We start from the raw sequence: 24,277 nt of genomic DNA, 5'->3' as shown, positions 1-24,277 counted from the left end.
AATTGACAGATACACAAAGAAGCAGGAAATAAGACTCTCAATGAAAACAATCAATTCAGTGAAACTAACCCAGCAGTGACACAGAGTTTAGACTTAGCAGACAAGGACATTATGGAATAACTTTATTGCATATGCTTGAAAATTTAAGTAAAGAGAGATTATAGAACCTAAATAAAACTTTTGTAGATGAAAACTACAAAGTCAGAGATTTTAAAAATGCAGATTTTACACTGCAGAAGAAAATATTAGTGAACTTGAAGACATATCAAGAGAAGCTATACTAAATAAAACGAGAGTGAAAAAAAAGGTTTCTAATCAAACAGTACATTGGTGACCTGTAGAACAACTTCAATTGACCTAACATATAGGTAAGTGGAGTCCCAAAGAAGAGGGGAAAGGTGGGGGATAGAAAAAAATATTTGAAGAAATATATAGAATAGCTAAAAGTTTTACAAACTTGTTGAAAACTATAAATCCACAGGCCCAATAATTCCAAAAACAGGGAACAGGAATATTTAAAATAAATAAAATAAAACTGATTGATACAATCTTGAAAAAAAAATCTACACTAACGCACATCATAATCAAATTGTTAAAAACTAATAATAAAGAAAAATATCTTAAAAGCAGCCCTAGGAAAAAAAGGCATTATGTGCTAAGGAACAAAGGTTAGGATGACAGCACATTTCTCACTGCAAATAATATAAACAAGAAGACAGTGGAGCAATATCTTTAAAATACTGAGTGAAAAAAATTGATTTGAAAAAATCTGAAAGACAAAAAGAATTCTTTAACCAGCAAAAATATCATTCAGAAGTGAGAGTGAAATAAAGAATTTTCCAGACATAAGAAAGTAGAAAAAATTCATCACTGACAGAACTACACCACAAGCAATGTTAAAGGAAGTCCTTCAGACAGAAGGAAAATTATACCAAGTGGAATTATAAATCTGTATAAAGAAATAAAGAACACCGGAAATAATAACTACTAAGAAATATACACAATGTATTATTTTGTTTATATATATTTAAAAGATAATTGACTAAAATAACAACAATGAGCATAGTGTGGGATTTATAGTATGTATCAAAATTAAATGTGTCAAATCAATAGCACATAGGCTGGAAGGAAAGAATTAGAAGTATAACTATTGTAAGGATTTTACTCTGTAATGAATGTGGTATATTATCATTTGAACAAACTTTGATATGTTAAAGATGTATACTATAAACTTTAAGAACCTAGCAAATAAAAGCCAATTAAAACTAAATAGAAAATGGAAAATAATAAAAGTTGAGATAAAATCAATGAAATTAAAAAAAACATACCACACAAAGAAAAAAAAATAGAGAAACCCAATAAAACCAAAAGCTGTTTCTTTAAGAAGGAATACACATATATATATGATAATTCATTGTGACCAAACAAGTTTTATCCTAGGAATGCAAGGCTGGTTTAATATTCAAAAACCAATATTATTAAGAAAACAAACAAACAAATCAGTTTCTAGTTATGTTCCCCCTCCCTGTGCCATGGTCCAGAAATTTCCTCAATGCAGAAATCCAAGGTAATCAAAAGATTCATTTTATGTATTTCCTTCCTCTCACTCACAGTTCTGCATTGCCTGATTAATGGCTGAAAATAATTGTTTTCTAGTTGTTTATGTTTAGAGGTTAAGCTCGATCCTTATTACTGTATATAATATTTATAAACATAATTCACACTTTGTCTTTAATTGTAGATGTTATACATTTTTTTCAATAACAACCAACTGATATGTGTAATTAAACTTCAGTGTAAATACTGATGTTTGGATTTATGTGTACCAAATTTTTAGAAAAATTTTCTTAAAATTTTCCATGTTTTTCTGTGTTCTTGCCTTTGTTTTTGGATCAATCAAGTATGTCTTATTCATTATTTCTCCTCTATTAAACCTTAGTTTTACATTCCTGTATGATTATTTTAATGGTTATTCTAGAAATTACAGAATACATCACTGATTTACTGCAGTCTACCTTCTTATTACTTTTACCATTGCTCAAACAGTTAAAGAAAAATTAACTCCATTTCTTTGCTTTTAGTGTTTGTGATATTGTTATCATAATTTCTACATATGTTATAAACCCAGAAGATGTTATTTTTTTCTTGTAAATAGTCAGCATTCTTTTATATCAACTCACAGGTTTAATTATTCTAGTAATCTTTATTTTTTTAAGTAATTTTCTAGTTCCACCTTGAATCATTTTTTGTTCAGTCTGAATAACAGATATTCTGGTGATAAAATTTCAGCTTTTTACCCTAAAAATTCTTTTACTTTCCCTTTAGGATTTTTTGCTATTTATAAATTCTAGGTAAGCAGTTCTTTTTCACTTACTTTAACTATGTCTTTTTATTGTCTTTGGCTTCCATCATTTTTGTTGATAAGTCAGTTATAATATTTTGTATTGCTTATAGAAAATGTTGTCTATTGTCTCTTCAAATATACCTTTCTCCCCATTTTCTCTTCTCTGTCCTTCTGGGGCTCTAATTACACACATCTTAGACTTTTTGACTATGTCCCACATGTTTCTCAAGCTCTCTTCAATTTCTTCCATTCTAGTTCTCTCTGTGCTATGGTGTGGTTTTTTCTATGTCTGTGTTTGAATTCATTAATCATGTCTTCAACCATGTCCAGTCTGATTTTTAACCTAAGGAGTTTTGATTTAATATACTGTAAACTTTTAGTTACTTAATGTCTATTTAATTCTTTTTTCAAAATTCCTATTCTCAGTTTAAGTATCTAGTTATTCATTTGCTGTCTTTCCTTTTTCCACTATTTTCTTGACCATATTTATCACATCTGACTTATATGTATCTCTGCTTTTGATGTACAATTTTACCTTGATTATCAACCACACAGTTTTGGCTCTTGTATGTTTGCTAATTTTTTATTGTAGTGTAAGTCATTATTAATTAAAGAACCATAGATCGCCATATATGATGTTATCTTCTAGTAGAGATAACTTGCTTTTTCCTTCAGTAGAGTTCGATAACCTCAATCCAATCAAGAATTGACCTAAGAGTGGATTGAGATTTCAGTAAAACTCTGTATACTTCTGATTCATCCCTGTTCTTTGTGCATGGCCATCCTGGACTTTTATTGAGAACCTTGAAGAACCATTGTTTCCTCAACCCTAAAAGACTTAGAACAGTTCTCACCATTCTGTAATTTTAGTTTTTGTACTCCTCATTGCTTCCACAGTTCTTAGATATCTTTAAAAATATGACTTTGCAAATTAACTGAAGTTTTCTAGTTTTATAATTAGAGTTTTGTTCTGTTCTAATCTACTACATCCTATCTGGAAGTCTCATCTACTTATTTTATATATGTTTGTCATGATTCAAAGTCACATGAAATATATGATGAATGTATAAATAATTTCAGCCTAAACTCTCTTTTTCTCAACCCTTAGTTACAAAACTTGAACAGAAAGTCTGTGTAATAGGTTTGGTAGTATGGAAGCCATTTCACAATAAAAAATAGAAGAAATAATAACTACATCAAATGTGAATGAGGTGGGAAACATTCAATGTTTTCTAGTTGCTACAGGTTTTTGCATTATTCAGTACATTTGTAAAGTCCTGTTCATTAACATCTACTGCTGTGTCTCCGACATCTAGCAGAGTGCATGACACAAAGTCAATGTTCAAAAAGTATTTACTAAATTAATAGACAAACCAATGAATTAATCTCCAGGCACTTGATAAATGTAAACATATAGGATACTAACATATATGCAAGTCTTATTCCCTTTTCACATCTCCCTAATTCCTTTGTCTCTCCATAGCACTTCTTCCTATAAACCAAACCAAAGAGAATGGTATAATGTTTTCTATATAATACTTACTCAGTAAGTATTTATTGAGTTAAATGACCAACTCCAATCAGAAATTCTATTCCTATCTCACTCCTTTTCCTAGCATTCATTTTTTTCTAGTATCTATTATTTACACTGCAGTTTCTTCTCTGTACAGATCCTTCTGTCACAACAATATTTCTGAACTTTCTTTATTAAACTGTAAAAAATATGGTTTCACTAATTCAGAGTTACAAATAAAACTGGCTATACCTAGAAATTTAAAAATCTTGTTTTTTAAACAAGAATCCACAACGTGTATTCTGCTTTTAGACATGATAGAGGAACTAGCACTGGACTTACCCCTGCCATAAACCATGATAAAACTGGAAATATCTAGATAGATAGATAGATAGATAGATATGTATGCTTTCAATCATTGAACAATAAGCCGTATAAGAACATGATATTTGAGAGAAGGAACGTGTGAGGTGATCCCCTTATTTGCCCTAGATTTCTGTCTACAGGTAGCTCATGACAGGAAGTTCCTGACAGGAAGTTGGGTTATGGATCCCAAGCTGAAGAGGGAACACAACCCAACATATTTTATAACGTCAGCATAACCCTATTATATTTTATAATGTCAGCATAACCTGAAGAAGATATAGGTAAAAATAATTACAGATCAATGGCCTCCATTAACATAATTGCAAATAATGTTAACAAAATATAAAAAATCAAATGCAGCATTGTATTAAAGGATGAAAAGTCATGCCTAAAGGGGGGTTTTATCTCTGTAATGCAAGTTAGTTTAACATTTATAAAGTAATCAATGTAATTGAAGCCATTACTAGAATAAAGGATAAAAACCAATGATTATCAATGGACGCAGAAGCAGCATTTGACAAAATTTGTCACCCTTGCATGACAAAATGCTCAAAAATGCTCAAACAAACTAGGATGAGAAGGAAATTTCTTCAATGTGATAAAGGACATCTATGAAAAGCCCACAGCTACCCTCATACTTAATGGTGAAACATAAACACTTTTCTCCTAAGATCAAGATCAATATCAATTACTACTTCTATTCAACATTGTAATGAGAATCCTAGCCTGTGCAATAATGCAAGGAAAAGAATGGAATACGTTGTAAAATATAGAATTAAAACCATCTTTATTTGTGGGCCACACGATTGCTCATGTAGGTAATGAAAAAAGCTACTAGAAATAATAAGTAAGGTCACAAGATACAAGATTAATATACTAAAATCGACTGTATTTATAATACAAAGATAACATTTAGAAAATGAAATTTAAGGAAATAGCAGTTTGTTACAATTTTATCAAACTTAAAATACTTAAAATCAATTTAACAAAAGATATGCAATATCTCTACACTGAACATTACAAAGCATTGCTGAAAAAATTTAAAGAAGTTCCAACCAGTAAGATATATCATATTCATTGATTGGAAGACACAATAATGTCAATGATGTCAATTCTCCTTTTAGTGACCTGTAGAGTTGATACAACTACAATAAAAATTAGGATTTTTTTTTGCAGAAATTATAAGCTAATTCTTAAACTGATATGGAAAAATGAACGATGTAGAAGAGTCAAAATAATCTTGAAAAAAACAGAGTAGGAGGATTTAAGATAACTACTTTCAAAACAATGTAAACATAATCATAAACATAACTATAAAATTACTATGATTAATACTGGCATGTCCTTATGCCATATTTGCATAAGGATAGAAGATAGATCAACGGAACAGAATAGAGATTCCAGAATACATCTACAAGTATATGGTCAATTGATTTTCAACAAATGAACCAAGAAATTTCAATGGGAAAATAAATATTTTCAATTAATTTCTCATGATAAACAAAAATTAATACCTAAAAATAAAAGCTAAAACTATAGACGAAAGCTTAGAGACAAAGATTTCTTAAAGAAAACATGAAAAACAATAATAATAAAAGAAAACTTTTTAAACTTTTAATACTTTCTTTTATTTTTTATTTTTATTTTTTAACATCTTTATTGGAGTATAATTGCTTTATATTGTCATGTTAGTTTCTGCTGTATAACAAAGTGAATCAGCTGTATGTATACATATATCTCCATATCCCCTCCCTCTTGGGTCTCCCTCCCACTCTCCCTATCCCACCCCTCTAGGTGGTCACAAAGCACCAAACTGATCTCCCTGTGCTATGCAGCTGCTTCTCACCAGCCATCTACCTTATATTTGGTAGTGTTTATATGTCAATGAAAAAAAAAAAAAAACATTTTTAAAATTTTTAAACTTCTGCTTTTAAGGAACACCATTCAAAAATACAAAGCAGGCATCAAGTTCAAAGGGAAAATATATGCATATGAACTTCTATCCACAATGTATAAAAGAACTTCTAGCTATTAATAACAAAAGATAAAAACTGAATAAAAATGGGCAAACGGTTTGAACAGATAGGTCAGTAAAGAAGATATATCCATGAGAAGTAAGGAATGAAAAGATGTACAGCATCACTAGTTATCAGGGAAATTCAAATTATGATCACAATGAGGTTTCACTATTCACACTGTGATGGTTAAAATTAGAAATAACAACAACACATATTTGGCAAGTATATGAGTCAACTGGAACTCATATATCTTTCGAAGATGCGTAAAATATCAAAATTACTTTGGAAAACAGTTTGGCAGTTTTTTATAATGTTAAAATTTCTCCTCCCTAGTGGCCCTGCAATTTCACTCTTAGATAGCTACCTAAGAGAAATGAAAATATATGTCCTCAAAATTATTTGTATAAATAACATTATAGCAGCAGTCTCTTCATAATAGTCTATTCATAATAGACTACAAGAGGATATAACCTAATGCCCATGCACAGGGTAACATATTAACAATTTTAGTATAAATTGTTATAATGGAATAGCACTCAGCAATAAAAACATGAACTGCTGATACATACAGTAACATAGGCCAATCTCAAAAAATCATTTAATGTGAAAGAATTCACATACAAAATATTATATTCTTAATGATTCTATCTATATAAAGTTCAAGGCTATGCTAAATTAATTAATGGTGGTAGCAATCAGAAGTGTAGTTACCCATGGGTTGTGGGAGTTGCCTGGAAGTGACAAAGAGGAAAATTTCTGAGAATTATGAGAATACTCTATATCTTGAGTATGGGGGTGTTGGTTATATTCGTGTATACTTTTATCAAAACATTAAATCACATGTTTAAAATTTCAATAGTTCACCTTGATTAAAAAAGCATTTATGATCTGCAGTTGGCTATGAAATCCCTGCTCTGTCTCAATTAATCATTAATATGATAAAATGAAGTTTTTCTCTTAAGTTAGTGAGTTTTTTGAGCCAGAAAGTAAAAACCTTAGATATAAAGAATCCCACTAGCATTATTTTACAGAGGAGGAAACAGAGCCCAGAAAAGTATCTGTCTCAAAGTCACTGAGGAAGAATGAAGCAATGCTCAGGAAAAAAAAAACAGACATTCTGATCCTAATCCTAATACATTTAATACTACCTCATAGCATAATTATCCAAAATGATTTAACAGATCCAGACTAAATTTATAAAATCATAAAAAAGGTAAAATAACTTATTGGAGGTAAAGTGGAACAAGGATATTAGATAACAAAATAGAATCCTAACATCGTTTTGGTATCTAGATTTCATGGTTTAGTCAAAAAATATATTCTATGTTTTTTTAAAAAATAAGCTATCCCATGACATGATAATATCATTGCCTCTAACGCTAACTTAGCATTAGAGGCAAAAATATGTTTTGGATGTTTTGGATGGAAAACAATTTTATACTCCATACGATAATGTACTATTATTAATCAATATTTACTGAGTACCCCTTATGTGACAACAGTGTCCTGGATTATTTTCTGTTGGAAATTTGAGGATTGAGTCACCATTTAGTCACTTTAAATGGCTTACCTTTTCCATCCACTTAATTATGAGTTAGCATTATAGTCAATAATATTATGATTTCATGATATAGCTTAAGTTTAAAAAATCACAGAAGTACAATTTTGGACTAAGCCGAGAAGCTTAGATACCAGGCCTTGATGTTAGAAGTTCATTTCATTATCTAATAGAGCTGGAGTTTTTAAGTTTATTTCAATTATTTTATTTTACCTTTTTAATGATTTTATAAATTTAACTTAGATTTTTGGATAAACTACAATGTAGTATTAAAAGTATTGAGTGTTGAGGAGCTAAATGAATCAAATCCCCTGGGCAATTAGTGGTTCCCTATTTGTGATACGTAACTGGATAGAAAATAACAAATGTTTCCCAGATAATAAACAGATACAGAGCCTGATCTCTCTCTCTCTCTCTCCCTAACTAGTAAATTATTCTCAGTTGTCTGAAAGGTAAGAGGCCAAAGAGTAAGGAGGCTTTAGGTCTGATATTCTAGATATAGCTGTTCATGTCCGTAGTAACTCCCAGAATGTGGCAATCCCAACTGCTCTGGGTAGGATCAGCTACTAGATGCTCTTATAGTATCCGTGATGCTTCTTGCCTCCTCAAATATCCTCTGTGTTTGGACAGCGCCAAATTACTATCTTACTCAAGCTGGGCACCACCTCTAGAGGGCTCTTCATACCTGGGTGTGTACTGACCCTCTGGAACAGTGTGGTTTTCAAACTTTGAGGGAAATCTACAATTAAGAATATACTTAACACTGTGACCCATTAAATACATACATGCATATATAAAACCAAAACAAACATCACAAAATAATACCCTTATTACATGCGATTTTACATTCTATTTAATTCTTAAGTGAGAATCACAACCACCTGAATATTTCATGTTTAATGTGGTACAACTTGCCATCTGCAAAACATTGCTCTAGAAGAAGCAACTATATGGGGACATCATTTTCAATAAAATATTTTTTAAAGAATTTAAAGAAATTTTAGGTTTAGAAGAGTGAAAATTTTCAAACACATTGAATATGAGGATTCCATATATATTGAACTAATCAGGGATTCTTGTAATGCAGAAAGTAGAGAACAACACTGTTGAAGTTTTGTTTTGTTTTGTTTTTATTGGGGTATAGCTGTTTTACAATGTTGTGTTAGTTTCTACTGTACAGCGAACTGAAGATTATATACTAATGCTGTCTGCAATACCACTGGGCATTTTTGGTAACATTTTTTTGTTTATTTCAGGATACATCATTATATAATCCCATGTGCCACCTCCTGAAAATGTTTACTTTTTATGTTAATACGTAAAAGAACATAAACTGGGTTTTAAAAGCTTTTTAGAGTATATCTTCCACTTTTTCCTTTTTTTCTTGTAAGAAAAATTCACTTTACTGTAGTATTTTGGAATTACACACATCTAGGGTTGGATGGATTCAGGTAAGTACACAAATGCCCACACACCTCAGCTTTGTTCTCTGCTTTCAGCCACTGCCAACTCAGCTCCCCAGTTCAATGCACTGTTTCCACCTCTTACCCAAGAGTTAAATTTAGGCTCAGGGCATGATTCCAGAATTCCCTATGGAGAAAACGATCCATGAAAATTCCCTTGGGAAAGCAACTTGCACCACTCAGCAAGTCCAACACAGCAGGTTTTCCTCCGGTATCAGAACAGATTCTGCTCTCAGATGAGCACCCCAGGAAACCGTGGCTTGTGTTGGGGGTCAAGCTATATGAAAAATATGAAACCTAAAAACTAGACTCACAGCAGCCCTGTGAGATGCATATACTACGAAAGACAGAGTCAGATCTGCCTCTCTCCTATCTTCTATCATGCAGAGCAAATGATCACTGAAAGGACTGGCAGGTAAAATCATCTACATGTTTCTGTTAGGATTGTGTTTGCCTCAACTTAGAACAACAACACAAGACAAAGATACTTCAGTGGCGTAAGCAAATGGGAACTGACTTTCTCCATGTGACAAGAAGAGCTCCATAGGAAGTCTAGAGCTGGTTTTGTGAGGCTCAGCCACACAACCAGAGACCTGGTTTTTAACTCTTCACTCCACTGTCCTTAGCACATTGACCTTTGTCCTTATTCTTAGAGCCACGTGCGCTCAAGATGACGTGGGCTCAGGACTCATGTTCACACTTAGGAAGTAAAGGAAGAAGGGCAAAAAGGTTAAGAGGAAAAAGTACCTTTTCCAGAGAGGCTATGTAGATGCCCTCCCCAAGGACTTTTTCAGAGATCGTATTAAACAGAACACGGCCATTCCCTTGCTGCTAGAGAAAATGTGAAATCAAGTATTTTCAGTGGTGCATGTTCGTGCCTTGCATTAGAAGAAGTGAAATGAAAACTGGCAAATGACAGTCTGTCTGTCTGTCTGTCTGTCTCTCTCCCCCTCTCCTTTTTCTGAGCGCTTAGAGCTGCGGTCAGTTAAATAAGCTGCACGTATGACATGAGTCCACTATAGTTCATTTATGAATATCTGAGAAGGGAATTTGGAAGGGAAATAAAATTTATTGAGTACCTTAAATGTGTGCTAGGCATATTGTTATGCATTTGCATATATATATATATATATATATATATATATATACACACACACACACACACACACACATATATACACATACATATATATGCATGTTATATATATCCCTACACATATTTTATCCTATATATTATATATTATTATTCTATATATAAACATTATTCTTTATTATCTATTATCATATATACATCTTTTATATATAATATATATTATCCTCAAAACCTAAGAGAAAGGTGTCATAAAGATATCATTATGTCCATGTTACAGATTGAGAAAATTATGTTCAAACAGATTAAGCAAGTTGCCTATAGCCTTTTAGTGACAAAACTAGAGTCAGGATTCAGACATAATTCTGTCCATAACCCATGCTGCCTCACACATAGAAGATAAAACAGGAAAGAGAAAATATGCATGCAGTGTTTAGCAGTCTGCACACAATTTTAAATTGATCATTACCAAGGCACTCAAGTCATTAGGACAATATATTCAGCCAGAAAATAGTCTCCTGTGCCCAATAGTTCATACGCAAGTTTTGAGTATCTTCCAAGTCCAGCTCTAATGTGACAGGGGCTTGGACGACCTGTTGCCAAGTAAGCATCAGGGCTATATTTTTGACTGGATTGACTAGCTGTTTTAGTGCCACATAGGAACAGCCTGAAGGTAAATGTATCTTCTTGCTCCTGTGTTCCGAATCCCAAATGAACAGGGTTTTGTCATAGCCCCATGCCAGGCACAGCTTTGGCACAAATCCCAGAGCCACCATGTGGCCACCACAGCCCTCAAACTCTTTTCATTCTGGCATAGTGAAAGCAGGATCTGTTCTGAATTGGAAAAGGGAGTTCTGCATTGTTCCCCAGAGGACTAGATCGTGGAGAGCAAATAAATTTCACTGATATTATCAAAATATAACCCGCAAATTTCATCACTAGGGAATTTAGGCACATTTCAGATACTGTTTCTTTAACACAGACTCTGGGATAATTTTCACCATGCTCCACGATGACATGCATAGAATAATAGGGTTTCCTTTTACATAATGCACAATTGTTTAAAGATATGTTATCTCTGGGGAAAAAATGAGACTTTGATTCACTAAAATATACAATAAGAAATGGCTTGACCACAAATACTGAAGCCCATGAGCCTAGAGCCTATGCTCCGCGACAAGAGGAGCCAATGCAATGAGAAGCCCCCGCTCGCCACAACTAGAGAAAGCCTGCACGCAGCAATGAAGACCCAATGCAGCCAAAAATAAATAAATCAATTAATTAATTTAAAAAAAAAACCTTCCTCACCAGGTCCTGAGTTTTTGCCCTCGGGCCCAATTTAAAAAAAAATAAAAAGAAATTGTTTGAATTTAAAAATGGATTGGATTCAGCACAGATATGCAAAACATGTGCTAGAATATTTACATCTCACCTCCTTTAAGAAAATAACAGGGTGGCTCTCACAGTCATTTAAAAAGTTGAGGCTGTCATCCCATTACTATTTAGTTACTGGTATGCTACCTCTATTACCTGTAGTGACTAATTCTCATGGCAGCAGTATATACTGTTTCCTCAAGTGAGAGGGGAAATGGCAATCATCCTTCTTCCTTGTGGCTAATGCCTGCTGAAACCAATCATGTGGGGGGAAGTAAAGAAATGAGCTACAGAAAATAATTCCTTCTGTGATTTTCTGCAGGACTGGAGAATAGCTGCATCCCAGGCCAAATAGGGCACATTGCATTAATGGTCATGAATAAGAAGTGGGGACCACAATCATAGGGGACTACTAGACCCACAAACCTGCCTTTTAAGGCTCCGAAAATCAGCAGAATGAGCAGAAAATCCTTAACCATGAACTTTCCCATCAAGATCAGAAATATAGGAGAAGCTAGGTTTTTTTTCCCCATGATGTTCTATGGGTATGCCATTTTATTCTGCGGTCCCCAAGTGGAGGAATCAAGAATTATTTACAAAGCCCCAACTTAGTGCTTTTCAAGGCACTTAGCATACTTTTCTTTATTCTCATAGGAGATAGGTTTTATTACTTCCATTTTACAAAAGAGGAGACTGAAGTTATAAGTGGTAAAGAAACGTGTACATGGTCTCAAGAAAATAGAGTTCAAATACTACCACAGATTAGACTAGTTCTAGAAGCCATTTTCTCTCCTCTATATCATGCTAACACATAAGAAAAACTAGACTCATTACTTTCCTCATTATAACCAATTGTAAGAGTTGCAATTATAAGGTGACACTCCTGTGGCAGAGTATGTAGTGATACACTTTCTTGTATTCTACATTTGGGGGCTCAATAAATAATATTGAAGGTCATTTTGAAGAAGGGTGACCAGGATGGGGAAGAATCTGGACATTTTGACATAAGGAAAAGTCAAAGAAAGGGAGGAAATGGAGGAGTCCTGATCAAGGAGCTTGATGAACATCTTTAATGTAAGAAGGGCTTATATAGGACAGAAAGATTTCACACATTCTGAGGATGAATGGATAACTGTTAGAAAAAGGAAAATGTCAGCCCACCATAAGAAATGATTTATTGTAATTTGATAATATTTCCAAACCTAATAGGCTACATGATATGTTGTTGACACAGAGGTTTAACAATCCTGTCTGAGAGACTGAAAGGGAACTTCTGTACTGGGCAGAGAATAGGATGAGTTGAACTCATTGTAGCACCCACCATTATTCTTTGATTCTATGATTATAATTCTGTGGGAGCTAAGGTTTTTTGCTTTTGATGTAGAAGTATTATCGGTATCAGCAGTCCTGGAGCAAAAAGAGAGATGATGCAGAGAAATGAACACCAAAAAGAACATGAGTAAAAGACTGATCTAGTCTGGAAGGCCAGTCAGAAATGGAATTTCTAAAGATGCTGCCTTCTTACATTAGGTATTTTTGAAACTTAAGAATCAACAGTTTAGAAATCTATACTTCTAGTAAGTCAGAAAGAGAAAAACAAATATCGTATATTAACGCATGTATGTGGAACCTAGAAAAATGGTACAGATGAACCGGTTTGCAGGGCAGAAGTTGAGACACAGATGTAGAGAGCAAATGTATGGACACCAAGGGGGGAAAACTGTGGTGGGGTGGGGATGGTGGTGTGCTGAATTGGGCAATTGGGATTGACATGTATACACTGATGTGTATAAAATTGATGACTGATTTAAAAAAAAAAAAAAAAGAATGGAATGTGCCAGGAAAAAGCCCTTTAAGTTTATGTCTCATTACTTCTTGTTCGTATTTTTTATTTAATTTTTATTTTTTATCACAGCAAATTTGATTACAATGGTTTGTTTGTTAAAAAAAAAAAAGAAATCTATACTTCTAGATCAAAGCGAAAAAAGAAACAGGAGGGAGAATGACAAGATTAGATAATTAGACTGTGTAATTAGATTATAAAACTGAAATCAGTTAGGATAGATTTTAGGGTTCCTTGAGCTTAGTGATTATGTCTTTTTCTTCTACTTGTCCAGTCCAGCATCTACCATGTATTCTTGGCACAGAGAAGGTATTGTTGGATCTCTCAGAAAGGAGATAAAACTTAACAAAAGACAGAATTCAGATAAATGGAGAGAAATTAGAGGGAATTATGTGCATAATGCAAAAGAAAACATTTTATTCTATGCACACCCTACCCATTGTAGAGGTCAACAAATGCCTGCTGGAATATAAGCTGATTTTGTGCCTAGAAAAAAGATGATATGGAATCTTCGACTGATACAAACAAATGTGAAAGAGACGGAGGGAAACCAGCACACCTGAACGCACGTATCTTCTATCTAAAAGAAACAGCATAGGGTAGAAATATGTTTTTCTGTTGAACAAGACTCAGTACTCTGGGAATTCTGTTCCCACAGACTGGCTTGACTGAGCTGAAGAATCAAGAAATTCCTTAAGTATATGTTTCCATGCATTGCCCACATGAGCTTACCATAGTGATCTAAGATGACTGTGCTAAGGACAGATTCCTAAGCCAGAGGCTGCTATCTATGTTCTAGCCAGAGGTCTATCAGGTGGAATGATATTAGAAGTATTCCACCAGAGACAGTCTTAACTGGTGATTAGCCAAATAGATCTGCTTTAGGACTATTGGATTTAGCAAAAGAAAATACAGGACTCCCAATTAAATTTGAATTTCAGACAGATAACACAGTATTGTTTAGTGTAAGTCCGTCACAAATTTGCATGGGCCATATTTATACAAAAATATAGTTGCTGTTTATCAGAAATTCAAATTTCACTGAGTGTCCTGTATTTCATCTGGCAACTCTAGTCAGATTGGAGCTCAATACAGAAAGTTACAGAGAAAATAGAGAAAATAGAGTAATAGAGAAAAAACAGCAGAAGTAATAGGAGAAGAGACAGAGATGAGAAAATGGATGGAATTCATAAATAGAAACCTATCGTCACCTATTACTGGAGGAACTAAAAGATGACCCAACCACTAGAGCTGCTGCTATGTGAGAAGGATGCTGTGGTACCCCTAATAACATCCCAGTTCCTTAGGAACTCTATGCTCTGTTGAGACTGTTACCCGGGCTTTCTACTGCTTCATGATTTTGTGCAAAAAAATGCCACTAACTGAAGGAACTGAGTACATTTCTATTATTGATAATCAAGTGCTACAGACACTGTTATTTAGCTACTCAATGTTAATTTCCCCTTTTTCCCTACTATTGAAACCCTGGCTTTAGTTGGGACAGTAATGTGCTTCTGTGATCCAAATCAAGCACAGCAATCTGGTTCCCTATGTCACAGCCTCTCCCAGAGGAAAAGAGCAGATGCTACTGATGTGTTCTCTCTCACCACACTTTTCCTGACTCAAATAAGAACAGATATGTCAAATGGCAGCAGCTTTCACATGACCATGGTGCTGCAGACATAAACAATGAAAGCTAACATGCTAAATGACGGCACCATTGAGCAGCTGAAATAGTTTCAGCAACCACCTTCTAATGGTTATACATCTTGTTATATAAGAAAAACAAACCCTTGTTTGCTTAAGCCACTGTAAATTGAGGTTTCAGTTACTTGCAGCCATATCCAATCTAACAGATAAATCAACCAAAGGAATCATCTTAGAATCCACTGAACATACTATATTTCCTGACTTCCTTAATCTTTTTAGAATTGCTCCTACATATAATTCCCTCTCATTTCTCTCCTCTTATCTGAATTCCATCTTTTGTTAAATATTATCTCCTTTCTGAGAGATTCTATTATCTTAGTCTACATTGATCCCCTTTCTATGTTGATGGTATTTACAGCCTAAAGTTTGAAACTTTTATCTTATACCTGGGAAATGCAACCCCCTGTTGTTCTATTGTTTGATTTTTGTGCTGTTATGTATGCACTATATCCCTTTATTGGATGCTAAACTTCTAGATGGCAAACACTGCACTCATATTTCTGTTTTTAGTGTCTAAGGAAGTGTTTTCTAGATATAAACAGTAAATAAGTATTTGTCTTGACAATGACAACAATAATAATGTTGTTAGAGGATATTTGGGGGAATCTGGTAAGACATCTGGCCATTGGTTCTCGAGTAGAGGCTAGACAAGATGGATTTGCCAAGTCAGCCATAGCCTGAGGGAGAACCAAGAAGGGCAGAAATTTAGCAGGTATGTGACTTTAACAAGTTACTTAGTGTCTGCGAGCTTCATTTTTTCTTCTGTAAAATGAAGATGAAGATGAAGATTAGAAATAATATTGGTAAGCACATGCCCCAGTGCTTGTCACACGATAGGCATTAGAATCATTTGAATTCAGCTTGAATCTCCTAATATATATGGCAACCAAATTATAAGATATTTTTTCAGTGTCGAGAAATGATAAATTTGCATATTTTCTTAACAAAATGGATGCAAGGAAAGAGAGAACAATACATTTAAAATGCACTGGACTAGTAAACAGAAGATCTGGTTCTAACTCTAATTCAGTGGCAAACCTACATCCAACTCAGGTAAGTCTGAATATCAGTATTCTGTTTGTAAAATACAGATAATGGGACTTGATTTATTTGCCTTGTAGAGTTATTGCAAAAATAATGTGAAATAATGTATGAAAATTTACCTTGAGAAATACAAAGCATTAATATTAACTTAGGGGTGGAGAAAGGAATCTATAGATTTGAGAATCAGCAGCAGACGCAAATTTATTCATAGCTTGAAAAATCTTACCCAAATTTCAAATTCACATTGAGTGATTTAGCAAAACTAACACTTAAGAAAGTGTTCAATGACAAAATGAGCTAGGCTTTAAGTGGAACTGAGATGAAATTAAAACAGAAAACTCATTTCCCTTGAATGAAATGCAAATGCATTTAAACGCACAAAATGATAGTACTATTTCATTTTTTAAGGGACACTTGTGAAAAACATTAACCACATTTAGAAGTACTGTGAAGACTTCATACCTACAGTGTTAGACTAGAAGAGATGGGGGCAGTAGTTCTATCCGCTATGGATGTGCCATACTATGGGTGAGCTCTCAAATTCATGCTCTGCTTGAAAAGGTGTAGATTCAGGATTAAAAAATAAAAACTGTCCATCAATACTAGTTATCACTTTATTTCAAAAATGCTTAGAGATATGATCAAGTATTTTTGTCTATTTGGGGACGGGGTAGGGTGAGGAAGAATGTGCAAATGATAAAAAATAATCATGCAAAACTAGATTTGTCTGAAAGGCATAAAGTGTTAACTGTGCCAGACCTCTTTCCCACCTTGAGTCAGCAGGCTTTTCTGGAAGAGAGTCTTTACAGTGAGGGAAGTCTATAATTCCAGTGCATTTGATATTTCCCTTCTGAGATGATCATTCTGCCTTCTTGATGGAATTCTCCCTCATTTTCCCAGATGGAAGGACTTGCTTGTTCTTTTAAACTACTGGAGCATATCTAATCTGTGCTAACCATCTGGGTGGTTTTTACTCACTTGTAGTGAAGTATTTGTGTGCATGTCCTATGTCCCACAGTAGGTAGTGAACCCTTGTTAAATATAATTTTTGAACCCTACTCCAAGAGTTTCCAGGCCAATGTGTTTAACGAAGAAAATAAACAATAAACACATTGGCTGATGGGTAAATTATGCCACCTGAGCCTCTAGTTTTGCTAGAACTCTAACCAGTGGTTATTAGTCTGAGGTTCATTGGCTCCTACAAGGTTTATGAGTGATCTTTCATAGTATTCATGAATCCTAGTTTAATCTATCTAACCATATATCTCCCTATGTTAATTTGGTCTGGTAAGATGAATAATCTATGACTTTCATCAGAATTTCAAAAAGAGTTAAGAAATCATTGCATCTTTTTATTGTAGACTTTCATCCAATAGTTCATGACTTTGACTGCATATTAGACAGTTTTTAAAATATATGGGTACCACTTCAAAAACTATGATATCATTGATCTGGGGTGAAATTTAAGCATAAGTACTTTAAAAAAAAATTCCCTAGAGATTCTATTGTGCAAACACGGTTGGTCCTCAATCTCAGAACTGCTTTTAGTCGTTGGATATTGAAGCTCTCATGGGCTAACCTGCTACAGTGACCCCCATTCTGCAGATGTTCTGCCCATTCCTTCAAGTAGTAATTGTCTAGGGCATGCTCTTAATTCAGTGCTTAATCAGGGACCTTTGTGCCTCAGACTCCAAAACACTCCCTTAGGTTATTTAAAATTTCGATCACTATTCTCAATGCCCTCTTATCCTTTTGATTCTAGCAGGGAACACAGCATACTTTCTTAATATCAGCTGTGTACCTAGGGAAAGAAAATGCATTAACTGCAGTTCTCAGGGGAACATGTCCATATATGGTCACGTTTAAGCCAAAAAAATAACCTTGGAACGAATAGGACTAGCGATAATTAGAACAGTCCCTTCAGACAGCTGGTGTCATAACCCAGGCAAGAGCAGCCTTTTGTCCATTGGGTTTGATTTCATGACTTACAAGGAGATTCAAAGTTTGATTTCCTTCTTCCATTTCCCCCACATTAAGAATTGGCAGCATTTGGAATGGAAACAGATTTCTGGGACATTGTCAGATATCTTCTGGGGATTTTTCATGACTACAGTGTTTTTCTCAATTTGCCATTTCCTATAATTAGGCAGCACATCGCACATCTGATTTCTTGAGAGATAATTATTCAGTGTGGATCATACAGACTTTTTGCTTCTCTGCCTTTCTGAGGCAACCTCTTTGGACATTTCACTCCTTATTAGCAATTCTGCCAAACTGTGAGATGTAGAAGAATTAAAAAAGAAATTCAAATCTAAGTGTTTTTCTTTCTCACGTTTGTTCATGATCAGGTAGGTAAAGAGGTCAGATTTCACAGCTCAGGTTTAATTTATAATTGCCCATGGATGTACAGTATATTTACACCATATCAGTCCGAACCATACAGAAATTTTTAAAAGCTTAGCTTACTTCATAAACGTCTTTTTAAGCTACATTTTTCTTCCTTTACTGAAAGTGGCAAGTGATTTTTTTAACTTTTACTTTTACTGCCCCTGAATGACTCTTCTGATGCTAAAGGTCATAACACCAGTGACCGCTTGTGTGTGACCATGATGATCTGACCAACATAAAAGATGACCGGAGAGAAGAAGGAAAGTGCAAGGTCTGGGCCGGCGGGTTTTGTCAGGTCGGGTGGGCCGGGCCACCCCCTCGGCCGCAGCAGCTCTTGGCCCCGCCGGCATTCTCCGCCGAGTCGCCCGGCAGCCTCAATATGCAGCAGGGCGGCGGGAAGTGGCAGCTTCACCGCCGCCACGGTGCCCGAGAGGAAGCGCAACTCTGCCGAGGGGGCGACGAAGGAGGAGCCCAAGAGGAGATCGGCGAGGTTGTCAGCTAAACCGGCTCCTGCAAAAGTGGAAACGAAGCCCAAAAAGGCGGCAGGAAAGGATAAATCTTCAGACAAACGTGCAAACAAAAGGGAAAAGGGGAGCAAAGGGAAAACAGGCTGAAGCGGCTAACCAAGAGACTAAAGAAGGTGTACCTGCAGAAAATGGAGAAACTAAAAACGAGGAGAGCCCAGCTTCTCATGAAGCAGGAAAGAAAGAAGCCAAGTCTGATTAATATCACACACCCGGTCCTATCAGTGGTCCCTGTCTCTCTTGCACAATCCAGAGGAATATTTTTATCGACTATTTTGTAAATGCCAGTTTTTTAGTAGCTCTAGAAACATTTTTAAAAAGGAGAGAATCCCCCCTCATCCCAAATTTTTTACCCTTAAACATTTTTTAAGGGTAAATTTTTTTTTTTAAAAAGGTGAAATCATTTGCTGGTTGTTTATTTTTTGGTACAACCAGAAAATAGTGGGATATTGAATATGGGAGGCTTTGATTGTCTTCGGTGTCAGCTTAACATTCCACAGATGGGGGTAGCTTTTATATCCTATAATACAAAGCTTACTAAATGGCAGTTTGGAGTCAGTTGTGCATTTAATGTCTTGAACACTTTTTTTCTTTTTAAATTTTGGTTGGAGTGTGGTTGCTTTACAGTGTTGTGTTGGTTTATGCTGTGTGGCAAGGTAAATCAGCTGTACATATTCATGCATCCCCTTTTTTGGATCTAATTTAGGTCACCACGGAGCACTGGTTATAGAGTTCCCTGTGCTGTGTGGTAGGTTCTCACTAGCTATCTATTTTATACATAGTATCAGTAGTGTATATATGTCAATCCCAATCTCCCAATTCATCCCACCCTCCCACCCCCAACTTTAAATTACTTCTCTTCCCATATTGTTTTTGGTAGAATTCTTCCTAAAGCAAACCACTCACTCCTTGATCTTGGCTCTCCTGGTCAGAATTTTGTGTGCTCTGTAACATCTTTGGTCACGGTAGTACAGTTCTAGTAACTTTGTTAATGTACTGTGAACGATTGACAATTTGAGTACGTACAATATATGATATTAAATTGTGAGTTAGTGGGATTTATGATGGAACAGCATATCAATATTTGAAGATATTGGTACTTGCTATCCTGTTAAGGAAAATTTGCCTCCAAATTTTAAGCTGGAAAGTCACTGCAATAACTGTTCAGAAAAGAACCATAACTACATGATTTTTTAGATTTTTGGTACGTATGTTAAGAATTGTGTACAAGGACTTCCCTGGTGGTGCAGTGGTTAAGAATATGCCTGCCAATGCAGGGGACACGAGTTTGAGCCCTGGTCCGGGAAGACCTCACATGCCACAGAGCAACTAAGCCCGTGCGCCACAACTACGGAGCCCCATGCCGCAACTACTGAAGCCTGCGTGCCGAGAGACCGTGGTCTGCAACAAAGAGAAGCCAACGCAAGGAGAAGCCCAGGCACCACAACGAAGACCCAGCACAGCCAAAAATAAATTATTTAATTAATTAACTTTAAAAAAAAGAATTGTGTACAAATTGAAATGTCTGAGTACTGATTCTCAAAACAACCAATAAAATCTCAATTATGGAAGAAAAATAAATAAATAAAGATATGTAGCAAAAAAAAGAAAAAAAATTGCAAGGTCCTATATATAAGGAGGAGTAATTATGCAAGCAGAGGCTAAGGAGTAAGTGGCTAAAATGTGACCAAAATATGTTTGTGAATAAAGAAAATCACAAAACCAGTAGACATTTCTGTATTTGTAAGTCAGTTGGTAGTTCCAATAGAGCACCCACAGGATGCTGAGTGTTGAGAAATCAACCGAAATGGGATGTGTAATCATGAACAAACAACGGCAGGATACGAACAGGACTAGCAGCCTTTACACTCACTGAAAACCAGTCACGGGGAGTGCAGATGCGGTTCCAATTATGAAATATACAGATCCTCAAGGACCTTAGAAAAATAAAGCTTATTTTTAAAGCTTGTTGGCCTTCCCATCAGCCTTCCTTCTGAGGATGTTAATTTATACTGCTAAGGCTTTAGGGGAGTACTATGACATAGAAATTTAAGGTATGGTTTTCAGAGTTAGATAGCCCAGGGTTCAAGGGCAAATTCTCCCACTTATTAGCTGTGTGATTCTGATATCTTTTTTACCTTTGTAAGCTTGGCACAAATAAGTGTTAATATCTATTAGCTTCTATTATTATATCATTATTATTACTGTAACAGCCATCAGAAATATTATTTACTAAGCATTTAGTGTTATCTTAGGCACTGAGTTAGTTAATGGACTGAGCTCCTGACATTTGAAAACAGTTTGACATAATAAAGTAAGTTTTCATGATGTGGAGACTTTGACTTGAGCCAGAATCTTACCAATTGTTCCTTTGTGACTTGGGGCAAGTTACCTTGCCATTTTAAAATTTCAATTTCTTCATTTTAAAAGTGGAGGTAATAACACCTACCTAACAGTTCTATAAGAGTTAAATAATGATAAGATAACATTTGCTACATGGTTAGTGAGATGTCTGCTGTATAATGGGCTCACAAAATAACGATGACCCTTTTTACCCTCTGCAATCTTCCATCCATCAAGTGACAAGGTTGAAGTGCAGAGTGGCAAGGCACATTCTGACCCAAGCATAAGCACTGAGTAAGTGCACAAACTAAAGTAAGATTGAATGCACATGAATGGTCAGATAGAGGGATCAGAGTAGAACAAGGAGTGATGAAACCACCATTGAACAGCCAGCATTGATGGCTGTTATAGTAATAATAATAATATAATAATAGAAGCTAATAGATATTAATACTTATTTGTGCCAAGCTTACAGAGGTATAAAAGATATCAGAATCACACAGCTAACAAGTGGGAGAATTTGCACTTGAACCCTGGGCTATCTAACTTTAGACATAGAAGGGTCAAGAAATATTAATTATTAGTGGGTGAGATTATTTTAAACAATGTCTTATAAGAAAACATAGAGGGAAGCTAATTTCTGTAGGCTTCCAAAGACCTTATAAAGACCTGAGAGTTAATCATCTTGTAAATATACCTCCGATTGACTGGGATGTTTAGAAGATTTGTCTATTTTATAACGTCTAGTACTGAAAGCCTGCACAGAGGTTCAATGGATGCAAAAGACTTATTTTGTTGCTATTGTTCTAAATATAACCATCAGAAAATTAATAAGCTGGGTCTGTTAAGTTGGCCTTTTCATGATGATGTGTATCTTGCTTATTTAATTAGTGTCCATTGTCTTCATTACAGTTAGCATTTCAAAATGGTATTGATTGAGAACTGAATTGGCCACAAAACACTGTATTTGTATTTACACTTTTATTCTCAAGATTAATTTCTAAAGTCAAATCTCCTTTTTTATGGGCTCTCTCTAACAAAAATGGTTAAATAAACAAATCATTAGGCTAAGAACAGAAGTGCCTCCACAAGTCCAATAGCCCAATTTAACTCATTACTGATGGATCTTAGGCATGACATATGACATCCAACTTTCCAGAAAGCAGAACGTCTGAACAGTTTTGTCAATTATTACTATTTTTATTCTATTTTTCTTTTCTTTAATATCTGCTTTGGGAGATCTTTTAAAGACGCTTCTTCATTCACCATCCTTCTGACAGAGTTTCACTTCCGGTAAACTATCAAATCTATAGCTATTATCCTTCTTTCTTTAACTCCCTTTCCTGTTGGTTTTTTTTTTTTTATTTTTTTATTTTTAGAAATTTCATATAAAGTCTGAAACATTTATATTAATATATTTCCATACATATTTCCATACAAATACAAATATAAGATTTTTAGAAATTTCATGTAATGTCTGAAACATTTATATTAACATATTTCCATACAAATAACCCAATGAAAGTTTAGTATTAGTTGTTTTGTTTGTTTGTTTTTTTATACTGCAGGTTCTTATTAGGCATCAATTTTATACACATCAGTGTATACATGTCAATCCCAATCTCCCAGTTCAACACACCACCATCCCCACCCCACCGCAGTTTTCCCCCCTTGGTGTCCATATGTCCATTCTCTACATCTGTGTCTCAACTTCTGCCCTGCAAACTGGCTCATCTGTACCATTTTTCTAGGTTCCACATACATGCGTTAATATATGATATTTGTTTTTCTCTTTCTGACTTACTTCACTCTGTATGACAGTCTCTAGATCCATCCACGTCTCAACAAATGACTCAATTTCGTTCCTTTTTATGGCTGAGTAATATTCCATTGTATATATGTACCACTACTTCTTTATCCATTCGGCTGTTGATGGGCATTTAGGTTGCTTCCATGACCTGGCTATTGTAAATAGTGCTGCAATGAACATTGGGGTGCATGTGTCTTTTTGAATTACGGTTTTCTCTGGGTATATGCCCAGTAGTGGGATTGCTGGGTCATATGGTAATTCTATTTTTAGTTTTTTAAGGAACCTCCGTACTGTTCTCCATAGTGGCTGTATCAATTTACATTCCCACCAACAGTGCAAGAGGGTTCCCTTTTCTCCACACCCTCTCCAGCATTTGTTGTTTGTAGATTTTCTGATGATGCCCATTCTAACAGGAGTGAGGTGATACCTCATTGTAGTTTTGATTTGCATTTCTATAATAATTAGTGATGTTGAGCATCTTTTCATGTGCTTCATGGCCGTCTGTATGTCTTCTTTGGAGAAATGTCTATTTAGGTCTTCTGCCCATTTTTGGATTGGGGTGTTTGTTTCTTTAATATTGAGCTGAATGAGCTGTTTATATATTTTGGAGATTAATCCTTTGTCCGTTGATTCGTTCGCAAATATTTTCTCCCATTCTGAGGGTTGTCTTTTCGTCTTGTTTATGGTTTCCTTTGCTTTGCAAAAGCTTTGAAGTTTCATTAGGTCCCATTTGTTTATTTTTGTTTTTATTTCCATTAGTCTAGGAGGTGGATCAAAAAAGATCTTGCTGTGATTTATGTCAAAGAGTGTTCTTCCTATGTTTTCCTCTAAGAGTTTTATAGTGTCCAGTCTTATATTTAGGTCTCTAACCCATTTTGAGTTTATTTTT

At 34.9% G+C, this 24,277-nt stretch overlaps 1 pseudogene across 1 annotated transcript; it reads left to right on the top strand.

Moving 5' to 3' along the window:
* The first annotated feature begins 6,135 nt into the window (after positions 1-6,135).
* LOC309606469 lies at positions 6,136-22,572 on the top strand (annotated as a pseudogene). The gene has a single exon. The product of its transcript is annotated as an uncharacterized misc_RNA (transcript).
* The last annotated feature ends 1,705 nt before the right edge of the window (positions 22,573-24,277 follow it).

Source organism: Balaenoptera borealis, assembly GCF_965194805.1.
Source record: "Balaenoptera borealis genome assembly, chromosome: 11".
In the NCBI taxonomy this organism is placed as follows: domain Eukaryota; kingdom Metazoa; phylum Chordata; class Mammalia; order Artiodactyla; family Balaenopteridae; genus Balaenoptera; species Balaenoptera borealis.
The sequence above is the reverse complement of the archived record's forward strand: the minus strand, read 5'-3'. Positions and strand labels throughout refer to the sequence as shown.